A 14,720-nucleotide genomic window follows, 5' to 3' on the forward strand; every position below is an offset into this window, starting at 1 on the left:
TGAAGCCTGTTTAACATGTCTGCGATGTTCCCCTCAGAGGACACACCTACTGTAGGGCGTAACAAGCCTCCTGTAGATCTTTTTTCTGAGGCTGCAAAAGATCCATTTACATCATATGAAGCACCACATCATGTAACATCTTGTACTAAACACACACACACACACACACACCACAAGGTTATAAGGACTGGAAACACTGGAAAATGTTTATATATAGTATACTAAAAGGAGAAAAGGTGTTTGCGCTCTTGCTCACTGTCCAAAAAAGATCTCTTTTCAGTTGCGCAGGCCAACAAACATTTGAGAGCAACAGGAGGAAAAGGCTCGCACACTGATCAAAAAATGGTAATGTCCACCAGAGATTAACGGATGCAACTAAGATTTAATGGTCCATCAAACAACAACAAAGTGCTACCATGGTGATAAAATAAAGAAACAACTATAAGTAAGACAAAAACGTTTCGGCTACACAGCCATCTTCAGTCTGGTCTTAAAAGGCAAATCACACACCTGTGCTCTATTTGTAGATTGAGACAGAGTCAAACAGTGGCTGGATCCATACATGTTCCAGGGCCACATCTTGTACCACAGGGTGAAACCTGAGACTATTGAAACAAATAAAGTAAAATAAAACCTGGTACAACCCTGATTTAGTTACTTTTAGCAACTAGATATGCAAAACATTCAAGATCAAGTACCAGAAATGCAGAGTTAGCAAATTTCTGCATCCAAAAGGTTTAAATGAAGAAATGATACTTAATTGCTTTATCTAGAGCCCCTGGGCGTGTGTATGTGGCCTGCCATGACCAGGGATGTGAAGGATACTGTATGTCTTGAAATGTTTCTCTGTATAGTCCTATATGTTTTCTCTTGTGTATTTCTTGTACTTGATCTTGAATGTTTTGCATATCTAGTCGCTAAAAGTAACTAAATCAGGGTGTACCAGGTTTTAGAGGTGGAGACTGAGCTGGAGCCAGGGGGCGACCGCCTCGGGGCCGAGGTGGAGGCTGGAGCGCTCGGACCAGCGACCGCGGGGGGGATTTCGCTCAGCTCCAAGACAACGAGCCCCCCCTCATCATGCACCTCCGTGTCTGAGGAAATAAGTGTGTTTTATGTTTTCATGTCTCTGCACATTATTTTCATACAAATTCATTTTGTCTTACTGGAAAGTCAAACTGGCGATTACCGGCTTGATTTGTAGTGCCCCTCACGTCCGAGTCCCCCTCCTCGACTGGCACCACACCCTCCACGGACTCGGTGCCAATTATGTCCCCGATGGCAATGTCCACCGGGGTAAGGTCAGGGGGTGGCTGCGCCCCCACCAGTGGCCGCCACACTTTGCCGGTGGGTAGTGAGGCGTTTTTTCGCTTCTCTCTGTGAAAATAGTGACGGTGTTGACATTATTTCAATACAGATTATGTTATATGACAAAGTAGGTTATGGCATAGGGCCTATTAAAGATTGAAACTCACTTTTAAATCGGTCCACTTCTTCCTCACCTCACTCTCTGTTCGGGCAGTGGCACCTGCTGCGTTGACAGCCATGGCTACCTCCTGCCACTCAGAGGATTTCCGCTTGTTGGTGAGGCCGGGGCTGTGGCTGATTAAATGAGATTGATTATTTTTTCCGGCGAAAAAACTGTTTGGTCCAACGTGTTCATCTGTAAGTCTCCACATGTTATGTTTTCTTTTCTTTTTTTTTAGACAAATGACTCACAACAGAATTAATGCAAATACCTGCCAAAAAGGACTTCCTTCTAGTGATGTGCAGATCGATACTGAAATATCGATACTTTTGATACTTCAGTCATTTGTGGTTATGCATATCATTAGCATGGAACACAGTGGAAACTTTAGTGACTAATCTATTGAGATCTTGTCTAAATGACACGCGGTTGGTAGGAACTACTTTTTCTTCCACCTAAGTGCGTATATTATGAATAATATTATAAATGCATGAATTGAAAAAAATATATGTTTGTTTATCATTTTCTTATTTAATTCATGGTTTTATTATTTTACTTATGTTCTTTTTTTAGTGTTTGAAACACTATTTTCGGCTATATTCTAAACGAGGCCACTACCTCAATATAGTTCAGAGTTTAAAATAAACACGTTACTCTGAAGTCTTGCATCCTTCGGATAGGAAGCTATGACTTGAAATTACAGTACTTTTTAAAAATTTTATTAGATTTACCAGACACATTAGGTGCATTTGCACAAAGTATCGGTATCGGATCGGTATCGCCGATACCAGCCTGAATTTTACTCAGTATCGGATCGGAAAGGAAATTTGTGGTATCGAACATCACTACTTCCTTCCTTGTCTGCACCTCACCAACAAGCACATGAATCTCAGTTTCCGAAAAGTTTCACTTCTTCCCACGCTTTTCTGCCATCGTGTCCTCTTCACTGACGTCACTCCACAAAATCCCAGACAGCACATGGCTAATTTATATGCACATGCTTGATTTGCATTGACCATATGGTTGTGTCTGGGCTGGGTATGAGGCGTGTTCTCATCCATGCTTTTCTCAGGTCTGGTGTGATTTATCAAGGGAAATACCGTGCAGCCGTGTGTACGCGGAGTTTGATAGATCTGAAAAGAGCGTATATTTTTTGGTCGTACGCACATTTTGCCTTTCCGTCGTACGTGAAAATTTAAGAGGACTTTTACACCCAGTTTGATAAATGAGGCCCCTGGTGTTCTCTCCCATCCAAGGTGCCAAAGTGGAGTGGCCAACAGATGAGGAATATGGGTTTGTCACAGATGTTCCTAGTGAAATATATAACATTGTAAGATTATTTTTACAGAAATGGCCGTTTGTCCTGTTTGTCGCACCGAGTTGTCACGAGCTGCAACACAAGTTTACCCGAGCAAGGAAAACGAATTTGATTGGTCGTTATCTAGCGGGCGGGATATTCAAAGCTTGGGGCAAGCCCTAGCTCCGTGTGTGTGTGCGTGTCTCAGACGTTTGAATGACGGATTACGGATCCAATATCAGTGGCTGATGAATCGTGTACAGGCTGACGTATAATCTGTGCGCCTGCATTATCCAATGCGGGAAAAAAAAATACACACTTTCATCCCGGATTTACTCAAAAATAGAATTTTGCACAAATTTGGCCTACATCGTCTGATAGATGAGTTATTTTTACTAATTTTATGACCCAGAGTGGGCTTAAATTCAACTTTCTTTTCTGTACACCTTTAAAATTAAATATCATGTTTGTGCATAACTTATCACAATCAACATCATTAACTGATTTTTAAAATACATGAATTACATAATTAATACTTACGTGGAACATCAAAGGCCAATTTCCAGTTAGCATCTGCTACCACCACAGCTGGGTGGTATCAGCACTGGTAACAGTAGAAGTCAAAATGAAAATCTGTGAGGGACAAATAATGGTGGAACGTTCTCCTCACTTAAGTGATATGTATATACTGGTTGTCTTGTTCTGTAGTTAAACATATTTAGTTTTTTTATATATATATATATATATATATATATATATATATATATATATATATATATACTTTTTTTCTGATGGGAACTGTTATACACAAAGGTTTTATGGCTACCTTACTGCCAGTCCTGACAGCAGAAGCGCACACAGTGGCAGTGTTAGGAACACACAATTGTCGCAGTATGGCGTCTCAGATATTTGGAGATTTAAGTTTAATAACAAAAAAGTATTTTCCTTTTTCTCCAATACCCATCACAGCTACACCCGGATCGATTATTTCCTCCTAGATAACAGATTATTAGGTAATGTTACTTCTTGCTCATATCATAGCATCACTATATCAGATCATGGTGCTGTCTCTTTTTATATTACGCTACCCAACTGCTTCAGACCTTCCCGCAGCTGGAGACTTAACCCTCTCCTATTAGCTGATGAACAATTTATACGCCATATCGCCTCTCAAACCTCCCTCTTCCTTGAAACTAAAACCTCCCCAGAAATTTCCCACTCTACTTTGTGGGAGACCCTCAAGGTCTATCTTCGTGGCCAAATAATTGAATATTCTTCCAGAGCAAAGAAAGCAAGATAATCCAAATTAAATGACATTTCACGATCCATTGCAGAAATTGATAATCAATACTCATCCTCCCCCTCCCCGCCACTTTTTAAAGAAAGACTACGGCTGCAGACAGAATATAATTTTCTCTCTACTGACAAAGCCACATACTTACTCTCCAAAGCTCAATCTAAGGTTTATGACTCAGGCGATAAAGCCAGCAAGCTGCTAGCCCAACAGGCTCGCCAGACCCTATCCTCCCGTCTTATTCCTAAGATTCACAGTGAAACAGGTGAACTAATCATAAACCATGTTGAAATTAATAATGCTTTCAAGCAATATTATAGTAACCTGTATAGTTCTGAATGTGATGGCAACCCCTCTAAGCTCCAGTCCTTTTTTGATAAACTCACTCTTCCCTCTGTCTCTGCCACACAGAACAATTTACTGGGAGGTGAGATTACGGACGCAGAAATTTTACAGGCCATTAATTCTTTAAAATGCAACAAAACACCTGGCCCAGATGGCTACATTTCCGAATTCTATAAAAAATTTGCACTTCAATTGTGCCCTCTGCTTCGGGCCATGCTGAATGAATCTTTGTCCTTAGGTTATCTCCCACCATCCTTACGTCAGGCCGCAATAACACTTATACCGAAAGGAGGTAAGGACTTACTCCAGTGTTCATCATATCGCCCCATTTCCCTTTTAAATACAGACTATAAAGTCCTATCTAAAATCCTATCTACAAGATTGGAGAAGGTTATCTCACAAATAATTTCACCAGACCAAACTGGCTTCATTTTAAACCGCCACTCTAGTTCAAATCTCAGGAGACTTCTTAATATTGTCTACTCCTCTCCATCCCACTCACCTGAAATGGCTATATCTCTCGATGCTGAAAAAGCATTTGATAGAGTCGAGTGGCAGTATTTATTTTTCACTCTGAAATCATTTGGACTCGACGACTCTTTCATTTTCGGGATAAAACTCCTCTACTCCCATCCTGTAGCCTCAGTTATCACCAATGGTCAGCAATCTGAATTTTTCTCTCTTAACAGAGGCACACGGCAGGGATGTAGCCTTTCCCCCTTACTTTTTGCCATTGCCATAGAACCCCTCGCCGCCGCTCTCAGGCAATCAGTTGACTTCTTAGGTATAGAGCGGGGGGGCATTTCACACAAAATATCTTTATACGCAGATGACATTATTTTGTATGTTGCTGATCCAGTAAATTTTATTCCTGTCATCCTCGGCGTCTTCACTCAATTTGGGGAACTGTCAGGATATAAAATTAACAATGATAAAAGCGAAATATTTCCTCTTAATCAGTCTGCCACTCTAACCCCTGCTTCTCACCTCCCATTTAGAATTGTCGGGAAAGGCTTCAAATATCTCGGAATTGAGATCACTCCCACTTTTGCATCCCTCTTCACAAAAAACTTTACTATCTTATTTGAAAAATGTAAAAACGACATGGCTAGATGGGCAAAACTCCCCCTATCCATAGTTGGTCAAAACTCCCCCTATCCATAGTTGGTCGGATCAGTCTTATCAAAATGATTGTGCTACCAAAATTCATTTATCTCTTTCAAAATATCCCAATTCTGATCAAATAAAACTTTTTAAATTTATTGCAAAGCAACATATTATCATTTATATGGAATGGTAAACCTCATAGAATCAAACGAGATGGTCTTCAAAGACCTAAAAAGCTTGCAGGCCTGGCGTTACCTAACTTTATTTATTACTATTGGGCATGCAATATAAAAACCATGTTACACTGGAGGGAGAGAGATGAGCCAGGCAGTCTTGATGCTTGGGTACAAATGGAAAATGCCAATAGTCCAATTAACTTGGGTTCTGTGTTATGTGCCTCTATACCCCCTCACCCAAGTCAGTTTCAGTCTAACCCAGTTGTCTATCATTCAATCAGAATTTGGTCACAATTTAGGAGACATTTCAAACTCCAGACAACATCCGTGCATTCACCCATTAAGAACAATTATAACTTCACACCCTCGCTGTTTGACTCGACCTTTAGTGTGTGGAGCTCAAAGGGCATTAAAACCATTTCTAATTTATTTGTAGGTGGTAAATTCGGATCATTTACACAACTCTCCCAATCGTTTGGCTTACCGCAATCCCATTTTTTTAGGTATCTTCAGTTTATACACTATGTTCAAAAAAGTATTCCATCCTTTCCAGAATTTCCAATTGACGGTGCAATTGATCATATTCTTTCACTGCCTCTGGATCGTAAAGGTCTGATTTCCACTCTTTATGACAGTATACACAATATCACTCCTCATTCTCTGCAAGAAGTCAGGAGACTATGGGAGAATGATCTCGGAGCAGTAATGACAGATGATCAGTGGGAAGCAGTACTTAAGTTAATACAGTCATCCTCCCCTTGTGCTCGACATAGCCTAATACAACTCAAAATTGTATTGAGGGCACACTTGACCAAAGCAAGACTGGCAAAATTTTTTCCTAATGTGGACTCTTCTTGCCCCCGCTGTAAGGGTCAACCAGCAGATTATATACACATGTTTTGGTCCTGCCCCAAGTTAAACACGTTCTGGGCCAACATCTTTAATGCTTACAGTAAAATGTTTCAAAAAGATGTCATCCCCAACCCCATATGTGCTTTATTTGGATGCACCCCTGAAATCCGTGGCCTTAAAGGCAAGGCTGGGGCAGTCATAGCATTCACTTCCCTGATTGCAAGACGACTCATTCTCCTCTCTTGGAAGAAAGACACCCCTCCCAACTTTTCAAGATGGATCAGAGATATAATGCACTTTCTTACCCTTGAGAAGATCAGATATACCCTTAATGGCTCCTTGCAAAATTTTGAGAGGACTTGGACTGCCTTTCTAGAGTATTATAAGAGCTTACAAATTTCACTAAATGAGGACTAGGATACCAGTACTGAAGTGAGATCTTTACCCCCCCCCCTCCCCTTCTGTGTGTGTGTGTGTGTGTGTGTGTGTGTGTGTGTGTGTGTGTGTGTGTGTGTGTCTTTTCAATCCTCATTATTATTATTACCATTTCTAATATTTTCATCATTTTTATTTACTTAGTACTAACCTCCTCTTTCTGAATTGTTGACAATTTATCCTTGTTGAATCCATGTAGCCCCGGGCTAGAAACCCCCAATATCCTTACAAAGTCTTGGACTTAAAGAGACTGCAAGGAGAGTTTAGAGGGTCACGGAAGGCGTGGGAGGAGGGTGGGCTGGTTTTCATTAGAGGTGCAGCAGACAGTGCAGACAGGTTGACAGCAAGACTAGGCTATTTAAAAGAATAGAAAAGAAGTAGGCTATTTCATGAATGAGACAAAGAGCAGTCGGTGCTGTGAAAAAGTGAAAAAGCTTACAGCACCCGGTATTCCCAGGCGGTCTCCCATCCAAGTACTGACCGGGCCCGACCCTGCTTAGCTTCCGAGATCAGACGAGATCGGGCGTGTTTTTTTTTTCTTTTTTATCTTTTATTATCAAAAATAAACACATCAACATTGGTACATCTTCCTTTCGATATATTAAAACCAACACAAATCAAAAACACTCCACACAACATAGAGACAGACTACATGAAGACATACAACATAGAGACAGACTACATGAAGACAACCCATTCACTCTTACCAAATCAAAAAACAGACAGGACAGAGAATGGCAACTGAATCAAAAACAGAAACGCAGATCACCCAACTCGTCATGCACACAGACAGAAAAACCCTCCGCCAGTGTGTTCAGATGGGGGGAGCTGTCCAGGGTCCTGAAGTGAGTGACGGTGAGGTTCTTGAAGATAGATGTGACGGGGCTATTGCGGTGCTCGTGGAGGGCGATATTGCGGCGTGTCCAGACGGCTTGCCGGGCCAGTGACAGGATGGTGTTGACGAGGGTGTGACGGGGGGAGAGTCCAAACAGGAGGGTCCAGGGGGTGAGGGAACGGGGGATGAAACCGCAGTGCTGGTGCAAAACCTGTAACAAAAACACATGAAAAGACACAAGACGGGCACACGAGACAAACAAGTGCGACAAATCCTCATCAAATTCCCCACAAACAGCACAGGTCCTGGAGAAGAGCTCCCTGTGGACCTGATGCAGGACGACCCCGGTGAAGATCCTCCTGTGCCTCAAACGGAAATCTAAATCAAAGCAAGGACGTGAGAGGAACCTGTTTGAAAGATTTAGCCAGATTTTCCCCGCGTCCTCGCCGGGGAAGAGCCCCCTCCAAGCTGCCTCGGAGGAAGGCCGCCTCCCCAGCTCGGACGCGAGGATGCTGTAAGTAAGTTTGGTGGACATGTTAGCAATGGGTGTGACCTGGGCGGGGAGACACAGGAGGAAATCCAGCCGGGGCGCCTGCACCGGCCCCTTCTCCCTGAGAGCCCTCCTCCAGGACTCTGGCATGACACTATCTAACCTAACACCGGTGGTTCTAATGTGCCCGGGCCTAAATCTAACCCTCCCGGCCCTCAACTTAACCATTACTCTTTCCAGATTGAAATAACCCTCCCCGTCGACCACCTCGCCTACCCTCGTGACCCCCGCTGCCCTCAGTGGAGCGCAGGACAGCGGCCTTCCCCCGTGCTGGAGGAATGGAGTCTGAAGGATAGGTAACAGCGCGACACTGCTCCTGTTCACCGCCGTAGGCTTGAGGCGGGGCAGCAATTTGCCCCAGGCCTCTAGCACCTCCCGGTAGAAGGGCGGCAGCCCGCCGAAGGCCGTTCTTGGAGGGAGAGTGCACAGGTTGTACACATCCCCCGCGCCGTACTGAGCCAAACAGCCGGCCATCGCCCCCTCCCAGGGGTACTGCCTGTCCGGATCCAAAAACTTCCTGACAATTTTCACCCTCAGTGCATCTCTTTTGGCACCAATGTCAATTAGTCCTAAACCCCCCTCCCGTTTATTACCAATTAACACCTGACGAGCGATCGAATTTCCCTTTCCCCTCCATAGGAAGGAGGAGAATGCGTCATTCAACGCTTTTAGTGCCCACTGCGGCAGCTCGCAGGTCCCCAAAACATGCAATAGGGTGGAGGCTACTAGAGCGTTCCACACTACTACCTTTCCTCTCAGGCTCAGGCCACGAGACCTCCACCTGTTAACAACATGAGTCACCTTGCTAATAACCATATCCCAGTTTAACTTCGTGATGCTCTCCCCTCCTATGCCCACATGCACGCCTAAAACTTTGATGCTACTGTCGGCTCTGTTAAAACCCCACTTCTCTGTTCCCTCCCTCCCCACCGCTAACAAGTTCGTTTTACCAATGTTTAATTTGGCCCCTGAGGCCTCCTCATACCTCCGTATGTGCTCTAGGAGCACATCTATCTCCAGTGGCGCCGAGGCGAAGACGGTGACGTCGTCCGCAAAAGGAATGACTGCCACCCTCCCCTGCCCCGGCGCCACGGGCAGCCCCGGCAAGCGACCGTCGCTCGCGACCGCCGCCACCAGGGCCTCCATACAAAAAGAAAACAGCAGTGGGGACAGGGGGCACCCCTGTCTCACCGACCGCCCTATAGCGAAGGACTTACTTACCCTACCGTTAATTTTCAGGGCTGACCTTGCCCCGGCATACAGTAATTTAATCATATTGACGATCCCCTCCCCAAAGCCCATCCCCTCCAAAACCCTCCATAGAAAGTCGTGGCTAACTCTATCGAATGCTTTCTCCAAATCAAGGCTGAGTGCTAGCCCCCCCTCCCTCTCCAGACTGTGAACTGCTCCCCTCACTGCCAGAATTAAGTCAGCTATGTCTCTGCCGGGGATGCCGTACGCCTGTAGGCTTGTCACGGCATCCCCGGCCACCTCCTTTACCCTATTTGTAAGTATTTTTGCAAAAATCTTATAGTCTGTGTTTAAGAGGCTTATGGGCTAGACCCCATCAGGTCCACCTGGGCCCTCGCCTCCAGTGTCCTCTTCTGTCTCGGGGGCCCGGCCCGGGCTAGGTCGGCCCTCTCGGCTACACCCGCCCCCTTGCTCTGCCCCTGCTGCCTCACCTGTTGGTACGGGGGTCCAGCATCGGCTAGGTCGGCCTTCCCGGCTACACCCGCCTCCGTGTCCATGCCCTCCTCTGCCTCGCTGGCCCCGTGCCCCGAGATCAGCTCAGCAGAGGAGGCCACAGATGCCTCTTCTTCTTCTCCTCCTCCTTCCTCCTCCTCCTCACCGCTGCTGCCACCGCAGGCGCAGCTGGAAAGACCGTGCCTGCACACCGCGCAGAGCTCTTTCTCCTCCCCTCGAGCCTTCTCCGCCGCGCACTCCCTGGCGTAGTGGCCCTGGACTCCGCACTTGTGGCAGCTGAACTCCGGGCAGTCCCGGAGAATGTGTCCAGGCTGCAGGCACATCCTGCAGACCCGGACCTGCCTGTCATGTATCACGCGGAAGTACTCCGGCCCCAGCGCTGTTTCAAACCTGACAGAGTAGGGGAGAGACTGCACCGTGTCATTAAACTTCACCTTCAGGAACCTGGTCCCATCAGCCACCCTAGTGCCCGGCCACATCCTCCTCCGTATGGGGGAGGTGGCCCCCACCCCCCAACCAGCCAGCTTATTTAGAATTTCCTCGTCCTTAATATACGCAGGTAAGTTAAGAAAAGACACTACCAGCTCATCATCGGCTTCGGCGCGTTCGGCGGCCGCATAGCCAACGCCGACCGCGGACCACATCCGCCCTTCCCGGCCTCCCTGCTGCCGCCGGTGGCCGGCGGCTTCCCGGCAGCAGCAGACTGGTTTCTCCTCCCAACCAGCTCCCATTCACCCTCATCCACCACACCATCACTCCCCACACACTCACTCTCACTCACAGACTCGATCCTGCTCACAAGTTTACCCTCTTTGTTGATCTCAACATCATATGAACCTACCGTTTCTTTCTCCCTCTGCGGACCTGCAGTCAGGCCCCCAGAGGGAGAAGCGGGTGCAGCCATGTCCGAAATCCTACTAGCTTTAGTCGTCGTCAATCCTGTCCGAAGTTTGGAAGCCATTGTACCCGTCCGTAAGTATTTTCACAAAGGGAAACTCAAAATTACCTCCCCCGACCAGTGCTCACACTGCCGGGGGGGAGAAACAAATTAAATCAACTGAAAATACACAGAAAACTTAAGATTGTAATGATTAAAGATCAAACAAAAAAAGAGAAAACCAGAGACAAAAAACGAGGTCTGTGAGCCTCTCTCACTCGGTAAAACAATCAAACAAACAATTCAATCACCCAACGCTGCTCTCCCGCTCTCTCACGCACCTCCTCTCTCCAACTCACACACCTGCTTACTGACACACCTCCTGCACATGCGTGGAAGGGTGGTATGGCCGTAAGCGAGAGCTGAGGTGACAAATAGCCTCTATAAACTTGATGATCATCAGCACCAAGCCCAATTCCGGGTGTAGAAAGGGATCTTTCTGTCCTTGGTTCGTTCTTTCTTTCCTTTTTGCTTAGCTTGTGTCTACTGTCATTATTACAGGGTATAAAAGTATTGTTTTTGCTTTCTGAGTGGTGCTGGCCACAGTGCAGACAGGTTGACAGCAAGACTAGGCTATTTAAAAGAATAGAAAAGAAGTAGGCTATTTCATGAATGAGACAAAGAGCAGTCGGTGCTGTGAAAAAGTGAAAAAGTGAAAAAGCTTACAGCACCCGGTATTCCCAGGCGGTCTCCCATCCAAGTACTGACCGGGCCCGACCCTGCTTAGCTTCCGAGATCAGACGAGATCGGGCGTGTTTTTTTTTTTTTGTCTTTTATTATCAAAAGATATTCAATATAATTTTACAATCCATACTTTTCATTTAAAATCAACATGTACAAAATAAAAGACATACAACATGTAACATTCAACATAGAAACTTACAACATACAGACTTACACCATGTAACAACCATTCACTCCAAATGAAACAGACAGGACAGTAATGCTGAACTTAATCAAAACAGAAACGCAGATCACCCAACTCATCACGCACACAGACAGAACAACCCTCCACCAGTGAGTCCAGGAGGGGGGAGGTGTCCAGGGTTCTGAAGTGCGCGGTGAGTGTGGTTTTGAAGATGGCGGTGACGGGGTTATTGCGGTGCTCGTGGAGGGCGATGTTGCGGCGTGTCCAAACGGCTTGCCGGGCCAGTGACAGGATGAGGTTGATGAGGGTGTGACGGGGGGGGAGTCCAAAAAGGAGAGTCCAGGGGGTGAGGGAGCGGGGGATGAAGCGGCAGTGCTGGTGCAAAATCTGTAACAGAAAAACATGAAAAAACACAAGACACGGACAAGAGACAAACAAGTGCGTAATATCTTCATCAAATTGCCCACAAACAGCACAGGTCCTGGAGAAGAGCTCCCCGTGGACCTGGTGCAGGACGACCCCGGTAAAAATCCTCCTGTGCCGTATGCGAAAATCCAAATCAAAAACGGAGTGTGAGATGTAGCGGTTTGTGATGTTATGCCATATGGTCCCCACGTCCTCACCGGGGAAGAGCCCCCTCCAAGCTGCCTCGGAGGAAGGCCGCCTCCCCAGCTCGGACGTGAGGATGCTGTATGTGGTTCTGGTGGTGAGGTCTGCGATGGGTGTGTCCAGGGTGGGACGGCACAGGAGGAAATCCAGCCGGGACGCCTGCACCGGCCCCCTCTCCCGGAGAGCCCTCCTCCAGGACTCTGGCATGGCACTATCTAGCTTATCACCGGTGGCTCTAACGTGCCCCGGCCTAAAGCTAACCCTCCCGGCCCTCAACTTAGCGATTACTTTGTCCAGATCAAAATAACCCTCCCCGTCAACCACCTCTCCTACCCTCGTGACCCCCGCTGCCCTCAGTGGAGCGCAGGACAGCGGCCTTCCCCCGTACTGGAGGAAAGGAGTCTGGAGGATAGGTAACAGCGCGACACTGCTCCTGTTCACCACCTTAGGCTTGAGGCGGGGCAGCAATTTGCCCCAGGCCTCTAGCACCTCCCGGTAGAAGGGCGGCAGCCCGCCGAAGGCCGTTCTGGGAGGGAGCGTGCACAAATTGTACTCGTCTCCCTCCCCGAACTGCGCCAAACAGCCGGCCAGCGCCCCCTCCCAGGGGTACTGCCTGGTCGAATCCAAAAATTTCCTAACAATTTTGGCCCTCAGTGCATCTTTTTTGGCACTTATGTCAATCAGAGCTAAGCCCCCCTCCCTTTGCTTAGCGATTAACACCTTATGAGCGATCGAATTAGCCCGTCCCCTCCACAGGAAGGAGGAGAGCGCACTGTTGAGTGCTTTTAGCGCCCACTGTGGCAGCTCACAGGTCCCCAAAACATACACTAGAGTGGAGGCTACTAGAGCGTTCCACACTGTGACTTTTCCTCTCAGGCTCAGCCCACGAGGCCTCCACCTGTTAACAATGTGATTCACCTTATTAATTATCCGGTCCCAATTACTCTTAGTGACCCTATCCCCTCCTATGCCCACTTCTATCCCTAATATTCTCAAACTCTCCCTCTCTACTCTAAATCCCCACCTCCCCTCCACTCCCCTACTTACCGCCAGCAGACTAGATTTCGCCCTGTTGAGCTTGGCCCCTGAGGCCAGCTCAAAAATTTTAATGTGGTCGAGCATGCGGTCCACCTCCCCTGACTCCGAGGCGAGGAGGGTGACGTCGTCCGCAAACGGGACCACGGTCACCCTCCCCAGCCCCGGAGCCACCGGAAGCCCCCGCAGCCGACCGTCATCACTCACTCTGGTGACCAGAGTCTCTATTACAAAAGAAAACAAAAGAGGCGAGAAGGGACACCCCTGCCTCACCGACTTACCTATTTTGAACGCTCTACTTACCCTCCCATTGAGTTTGAGCCGAGACTGCGCACCGACGTACAGCAGCCCAACCATGCCAATGAGGCCAGGCCCGAATTCCAGGCCCTGCAACACCTTTTTTTTAGAATATTTTATTTTCAGTTTTTAATTACAAGATATACATGAAAACACGAACACACAACACAACAAAACCCCTTACCCGACCCACCCACGAACTGGAAAGAGAGAGGAGGAGAAAAAGTAAATACATAAATAAAATTAATAAATAACGAGAATAATACTAGTAATAATGACAAGTAAATTAATCAAAAAAAAAAAAAAAAAAAAAAAAAAACAATGGTCGAGAGGCAAGAAAGATAACAGTAGTCCTAGGCACTGACAAAAAAAGACCTTTCGAAGATTACACCCGGTCCATCATAGAAGCTGGTAACGTGTCCATATAAGCCAAATAGTGCTGCCACATCTCTGTAAAAGTATTATAGTCATTCCTAAGTGTATATGTAATTTTTTCAAGTGGAAGACAGCTATTCATTTCTGAAACCCATCTTCCTATAGAAAGTTGAGAGTCAGACTTCCACGTGATAGCGATGCACTTCCTGGCGACACACAAGGCCAGTGAAAGGAACCTCTTCTGAGCTTTTCTTAATCGTGCATTAATATTTGTAGTATCTCCTAATAAGCAGGTTTGAGGATCTAATGGGAAATGTAGTCCTAGGAGTTTTGTCATGATGTCAGAGAAATCATGCCAGAATGTGTCAAGTTTTGTGCATAACCAAGTGCAATGTAGAAATGAGCCCTCTTCTAAACCACATCTAAAACATAGATTAGATATCTCAGGTTTATATTTATGTAATTTCTGTGGCGTAAGATAGGTTTGATGAAAGAAGTTATAATAAGTCAGCCTATACCTAGAATTAAGAGTGGCAGTT

Source organism: Trachurus japonicus, chromosome 8 (genome assembly GCF_045865225.1).
Source record: "Trachurus japonicus isolate A0001 chromosome 8, Traja_1.0".
NCBI classification, from domain to species: domain Eukaryota; kingdom Metazoa; phylum Chordata; class Actinopteri; order Carangiformes; family Carangidae; genus Trachurus; species Trachurus japonicus.